General features: G+C 32.5%; 1 protein-coding gene across 4 annotated transcripts in view; it reads left to right on the top strand.

Moving 5' to 3' along the window:
• Positions 1–7,322, top strand: part of LOC147832643 (uncharacterized) — a 66,854-nt gene that overhangs the window by 37,160 nt on the left and 22,372 nt on the right. The window lies entirely within an intron of this gene.

Below are 7,322 nucleotides of genomic sequence, written 5' to 3' on the forward strand. Positions count from 1 at the left end.
CCCAATGTTGACAAGTGTAGATATTGTTGGTATAGATATTGTTAATATCGAAGTTGTGCTGCAGAGTGATGACATTTCAAATCACTAAATGTTTTTAAAGAGGCCATTTAAAAAAAAAAACCTTTAATAGTTTTTTTTATTATTTTTTTATCACTGCATAATTCAGAAAAAGCTAACAAAACCGAGAAAATTATTATTTCAAATGTTTGTACATTATCCCCTGGTTTCACAAACAAGGTTTAAGGCTAGTCAAGATTAAATTGCATGGTTGAGCTGTCTCAACTCAAAATACCTTGCGGTGAGGCGTCTTAAAATACGTTAGTGTCATTTTTTTTGTCTCCAAGTGCACATCAGTAATACATTTTTCTAAGGCCATTTTTTATAAAAGTGGCTTAAATAGCCTAATTTAACCAAGGCTTAGTCCTGACTTAATCTAAGCCCTGTTTTTAAAACTGGGCCTTTATGTATGAACAAATTGTTCTATAAAAATCTTTACAACATAGATTTGAATCTATATTAAAAGTTTGCAACACCCGCTAAAGTGAATGTTAAAAAGCAAAGTGAGATAAAATAGCAAATTTAAAGAAAATAGTTTTTAAAATCATGTATTATAATTGAAATATGCAGACAAATTAATAAAATAAATATTAATTCATTCATTTTGCATGTTTTCTTTACATTAGACTTACAAAGCACTTTAAGAGAATCCAAAAGAAGAACTGATGGGTGAATGAAGTGTCTGGCCTGAATTTAGCACATGAGTCTGAGGACAAGAGTGTTAATTTAGCTGGAGTGAATCTCCTGTCACTCACAGAATGTAGATAATAAATTAGTCAGGCTTTTATTGTCTTGATATTGGAAATCTTTTGGATGGGAATCAAAAATGGGAATGTTCTTTTGATTGAATGCGGTTTATTGATCTTCACCTCAGACACAGATGTGACTGACTCTACACACTTTGTATCAAACCAGGCTGTGAAAATCAAATCTTCTCTTTGTGTATAAATGTAATTGTGTTTTCTTAATTTGTCATTAAAGACCAATTTTGATAAGAAATTAGCAATACTTTTAGTTCCGTAAGAAAAACAGTGATTTTTAAGTCAAATAATTTGATTGAAATATTAAATGATTAAGTTATTGATTCAATAATAATATAAATTATTGTTTTAAATGAGGTTTTAGTTAAATAATCGGATTGGTAGACATTTTATAAGATAAATTTAAATTAGTCACTATTTATTATTGTGATTTTTACAAAGCTATTTCAAGATCACCCATTAATGTAAATTTACACTATGTGGATACTTTTGGTGTTTTATCTTCTCCTCCACCTGATCTTTCTTAAAGTACTTCTTAAAGGTGCAGTAATCAATCTGTTTTTGGAAAAGCATGTCTAAAAAAATGCCTACTAGTTGACAGAGATCACTAACATAAGTGTCCCGAGAAATCTCACCTGTGCCTGTGAGCTTTAGGGTCTGTATAAACACCCCTAAAACGAGTCTGGAGAAAGTTGCCTGATAGCATTTCCATTAATCTCGATAGCAGCTGCTCGGCTGGAAATAGCACCCCAATAAATCAACTTTATTGCTTAATGGATGACTGTAAATATACGACTGTCTGTTGTGTATTGTGTCTGACATCCAGGTGCTGAGCAGGACTGCATGGAATAGGTGTTAGCAGCTCATTTATAAGGCAAAGTCTGAAGGTAACTAATATCAACCCTATAAGATAGGTTTCATGTGTCCACAGAGTTTCAGCTCAGAATAACCTCTCACATCAATTACACTGTGGTGTAAATGTCTCTTTTTGGAAAGACAAAATCATGCTATTTTTTGTGTGTGTGTGTGTATCTTTAAATGCAAATGAGCTGCTGCTCTCCACCCCTTTTTTAAGAAAAGGGCGGAGCCTTTACAGCTTGTGCCTTGGTTACTTCAGCAGCACCAATTACAACTTTTATTTGAAAATATTCATTCATTCATTTTCTTTTTGGCCTGGTCCCTTTATTAATCTGGGATCGCCACAGCGGAATGAACCGCCAACTTATCCAGCATATGTTTTACACAGCGGATGGCCTTCCTGCTGCAACCCATCACTAGGAAATACCCATTGACTCTCATTTACACACACACATACACTCTGGACAATTTAGCTTACCCAATTCACATATAGAAGAATTACCGGTTTGTAAACATTCAGGATGTGCGCGCAGCGTGGTTGCAGAAAAAAAATGGGTGCGCTAGCATTTACAGCAAGGGAGTGACATCCGATGTGGTACACAGTTTGTTATTGTCTTAAAGATAAGTTCTATTGATTACATATTATATCTATTATTTACATAATGCTTTCAGCGTATTATAACACCCAGTAATAAGCACAGTTATTCTGCAAAATTAACCAGCATTTTTAATTTTAATTTAATTTAATTCAGCTCTTCTGATGGCTGTTAGCCAAAGACATCTGCGGGTGGCATTAAAAGCAGTGTGGTGTACGGTAAAATTTAAGTTTTGACATTTAGGCCAAAGTGGGCGAAGATACACATTATATACAAAAAAGACAGTGGTTTATTTTTCAGGTTTATTTAGTAGTCTATTTTAAGTAATTGAATGAATGAAAAAAAAACTGTATTTTTTGTTTTACTAACATTAAACAGGACCTATTATCATATAAACACAGTTATGTGTCAACAGTCTGTGAATATAACCAGCTTCTAATGGTAGAAAGTATTCTATTTTTTATAATCCCACATGATAAAAACCGTCTGCAGAAACACTTTGGCTGAAATTCTTTCTCTGAACGTGCCATCAGGGAGGGAAAGCCCCGCCCACTGCTGACAATCTCTCCCTCATTAGAATAGGACAGGGGTCACCAAACTTGTTCCTGGAGGGCTGGAGTCCTGCAGATTTAGCTCCAACCCTAATTAAACGCACCTAATCAAGCAAATCAAGGTCTTACTAGGTATACTTGAAACACCCAAGTAGGTATTGAGGCACGTTGGAGCTAAACCCTGAAGGGACACCGGCCCTCCAGGACCGAGATTGGGGACCCCTGGAATAGGACGTTAGTCTTGTTTTTGAATCTACCACTATGCCTACACACAGGCATTTGTAGGCAAATGAGAGCACAATCTCATTTATATTTAAAGCGACTGCCACCAAAATGGTACAATTACGATCAAAACCTACAGGGGCAGTTTCAGAGAGTTAGTAAACATTATTTATTTGGCATTTTGAGCTGAAATTTCACACACACACACACACACACACACACACACACACACACACACTAGGGTCATCTAGGGCCTCTAGAGATCTTAAAAGGGGCATAATAGTTCTCCTTTAAATGATTCTCTAAGATACAACCAGTGCTGTAGTATGATGCTATGATATTTTTTTTCAAAAGCAGATCATGGAGGCATTTTAATCGTCCACGAATAACAATCATCATATAGCACACTTCTGTGCCAATGAGGAAAAGTGATTTTTAAAAAAATGCAATATTTACATGATCGTGACATAAATAAGTTTACATAATGTTGGATATGTCTGCGAATGTAAACAGTTGGAGAAGAATTAATACATGAATCAGTATGAGTATGAAGACAAAACATTACTTACAAAACTCAACCAGGCCTTGCTTCTTCAGTCAGAACTATTCAAATTCAGGATGCTATTACGTGTTTGCTTCATATCTTGCAGATATTTATAAACAACACTGAAATAATATAAGGGTGTAAAAAGCGTATTTGGACTGTTGTAACTGGCAGTCCATCACTAAAGCTATAAATGCCTGCTGACCCAGCAATTGCTGTAAACAAAAACATTTAAAGCATAAAATAAGGATTTTTGCTGATATTGCCTGTATAATGAAACCTTTCAAGGCTACTAAATCGGTCCCACCAGATCCTAAAACAATGCCAAGTGTGCAATTCTCAAAACCTGAGCTTCAGTTAACCTCTAAAATAACACTTTTGTTATGATATATCTACATATTATATCTACACATCTGTCTTTTTCTCTTTTTCAAATATTTCCAAGATGATGTTCGACAGAGCAAGGAAATTTTCAAAGTATGTCTGATAATATTTTTTCTTTTAGAGAAAGTCTTATTTGTTTTATTTCGGCTGGAATAAAAGCAGTTTTTAATTTTTTAAAAGCCATTTTAAGGCCATTTGAATAATTCAGACTTCATCTGTTTAAATATAATAATAATAATTCAGATTTTCGAGTATCTGTATGTGTAGTGTCATCCCCAAAACACCTACAGGCTGAGCTCTTTAATATGTCACTCATTTTGAACAAGAATCTTCAGAGTTGTTTGTCAAAACTTGAAGAGCTGAAAATAATTACTCTGTGAATTGGCTAGACACAGTTTAGCTCTTCAGAGAACCAAGCTTAATGAATCAATCTCTTCAAGCACCTCCACACAGCCATCGATGACGTTTGATTTTCATTCTCCATTTTTTATGGCTGACCTTTTATTTTTAAATTGACCCCTAAGGGTTAAGAGCCCCTTTCGATCCTCTGTCAGTTTGAATAATCAGTGACACAAAAGTGTTTTAGTTTCTCTTTATAGATATATTGTTGACCATCTTTGAAACGACATGTTGCAACATTCATACAGATCCTTAAATCAATGGACATGTTCACCCAAAAATGTTCTTCTGGTTAATATCTTACTCTCATGTTCGAACAGGAAAGAAGAGTTTTAAAGATTCATGCAATGGCACAATTGTTTTTGTCGATAACCAAAACTTTCAAGATTATTAATTCTATCTATTCACGCACAATTCAAACCATTTACATGTATGCACCTCTGCTCTTGAAATTGATTTGACTATTTGTTACTGTCAGCAACTTTTGAAGACACTTGATTAGCGATGCACTATATATGGGCAACCATATCGGTATTAGCAGATAAAAGCTATTTTAATGTCACAGTTATTGGCCTGATAAGAAATATTATTGGCCGATAAATAAGTAAATAAATAAAATCAGATAATTAAAATTAAATAAATAAATATTAAAACTAGATAGATAAATAAATAAAATTAAATAAATAAAACTCAATAAATAAACATAAAAAATAAATAAATTAAATTAAATTAATTAAAAATTAAATACATAAACATTAAAAATAAATAAATTAATTAATTAAATAATTATTCATTCATTTATTCATTTTCCTTTTGGCTTAGTACCTTTATTGATTTATTAACTTATGCAGCATGTTTAACACAGCAGATGTCTTTCCAGCCGCAACCTATCACTGGAAAACACCCATGCACTCTCTATAAAACTAAATGAATAAAATTAAATAATAAATCAGATTAAATAAATAAATAAAAATAAAACAAATATAAAATCTTAGTTTTTTTGTTATATTAACTCTAATTAGGCTATGGTACTTACTAATCTAATATATATATATATGCACAAATATATTAATTATTGTAAAGCATCCTATACAAAATCTTAATATAAAAGATAGAATTATGAGGGGTGTACTCAAATATCCTGAGCACTATATATATATATATATATATATATATATATATATATATATATATATATATATATATATATATGTGTGTGTGTATATATATATATATGTATTTATGTATTTATATATATATATATATATATATATATATATATGTATATATATATATATATATATATATATATATATATATATATATATATATATATGTGTATATATATATATATATATATATATATATATATATATATATATATATATATATATATATATATATATATATATATATGTGTGTGTGTGTAATATAAATATATAAATGTAATATAAATTCATATTATAATATATATATTGGTTATCACATTCCAGTTTTCAAATATACAGTCATATTGACCAAAATCTCCATATTGGTGCATCACTAATGCTTATATCTAATATAATCTATATTAATTTAAATAATTAAATACAGCTTTCAAATACAGACTTGGAAATATCAAATAAACAAAAATAACTTAACATTTTGAGACACAAAGTCTTTTTGAGCTCAAGTTGTAATCATAAACTGCCCTCATATGTGAAGTTTTTCCAAAAAATTGGCTCCACAGAAAAATGGGTCAAGCATATATTAAAAGAAGGAATATTTTTGGGTCAACTCTTCCTTTAAGGCTGGATGTTTCATCCACATACATTTTTAATCACAAGCACACAGCACAGAGATATTTTTCTGGGGAGTCATGCATATCATCACCACAATACACCGCATAATAAACTGGAATAAATGCAGTGAAACACATCGACTGCGATTCCACAGATAAACAACAGCGTGGACGTCGAGCTTTCACAACAGCGTCTCGTTTGAATGAATGATTAATATGCTAAGGCCATTTTAAAACATGAAGTGACAATCCTAAACTGGAGATGTTAAGCAAGCGACATGTCAGACACTGAGCTGTTATTAATTAGAGATCTTCAACAGTTGCTTCCAAACACACAAGCTGTTACGCATGTGGTCTGTTAATGAGGCACTGTATATTTATTACCCTGTTCCAGACAGGCAAATATCTCACTTTCAAGGTACTGCCTGAGGCTTTACGCTGCCATTTGGTTCCTTATACACACTGCTGCATCTTTCTAGAAGATATCTGAGCTTCAAACCACTGAGGAATATTCTTTAATCCAGGTTCATTCTGAAAACGTATCTCTATATACATTTCTTAAGAGCGCCAAATACGTCCCAGGAGCTACGTTTTTTTTTTTTTTTTTTTTTTTTGCATTTTTTGTTTTTTCACAAATCCACCCGAGGCCACTGTGTACACTTTTTGAGATCTCAAATTTCTCTCTCGAGTGCCATTCACGCCTGCTGTTCTCTCATGAATCCACCAGAGGCCACTGTCGACTGACTGTCTGACTGACTGATTAACTGACTAACCGACTGATAAACTGACCCACCGTCCTCCCTCCCTCAACCCAACCTATAGTATTAAAAATAAAAATAAAACAACCAACAGTTTTAAAAAGCAATCCAGAAAAAGAAAATCCCTCGCATGATTTTCAACGCGTTTTAAGATTTTTCTGGTAAGCGCGAAAAGGAATGGCGTCATATCGCACCGTAGCGTTCGTTTTTAAAATTAAATGCAGCCATACGTACTTCTGGCTACATAATCCAGATAATCTACTCTGGCTACGATCTCCAGAAATGTATATAGAGCTATGTTTTCAGAATAAGCCCTTGATATTGTTGGTGATTCATATTCAGTATTGAAGGGTTAGTTCATCCAAAAGTGAAAATTCAGCAATCATTTTCTTACCTGGTGTGGTTCAAGTGT

This window comes from Danio rerio, chromosome 19, assembly GCF_052040795.2.
Source record: "Danio rerio strain M-AB ecotype USA chromosome 19, GRCz13ab, whole genome shotgun sequence".
In the NCBI taxonomy this organism is placed as follows: domain Eukaryota; kingdom Metazoa; phylum Chordata; class Actinopteri; order Cypriniformes; family Danionidae; genus Danio; species Danio rerio.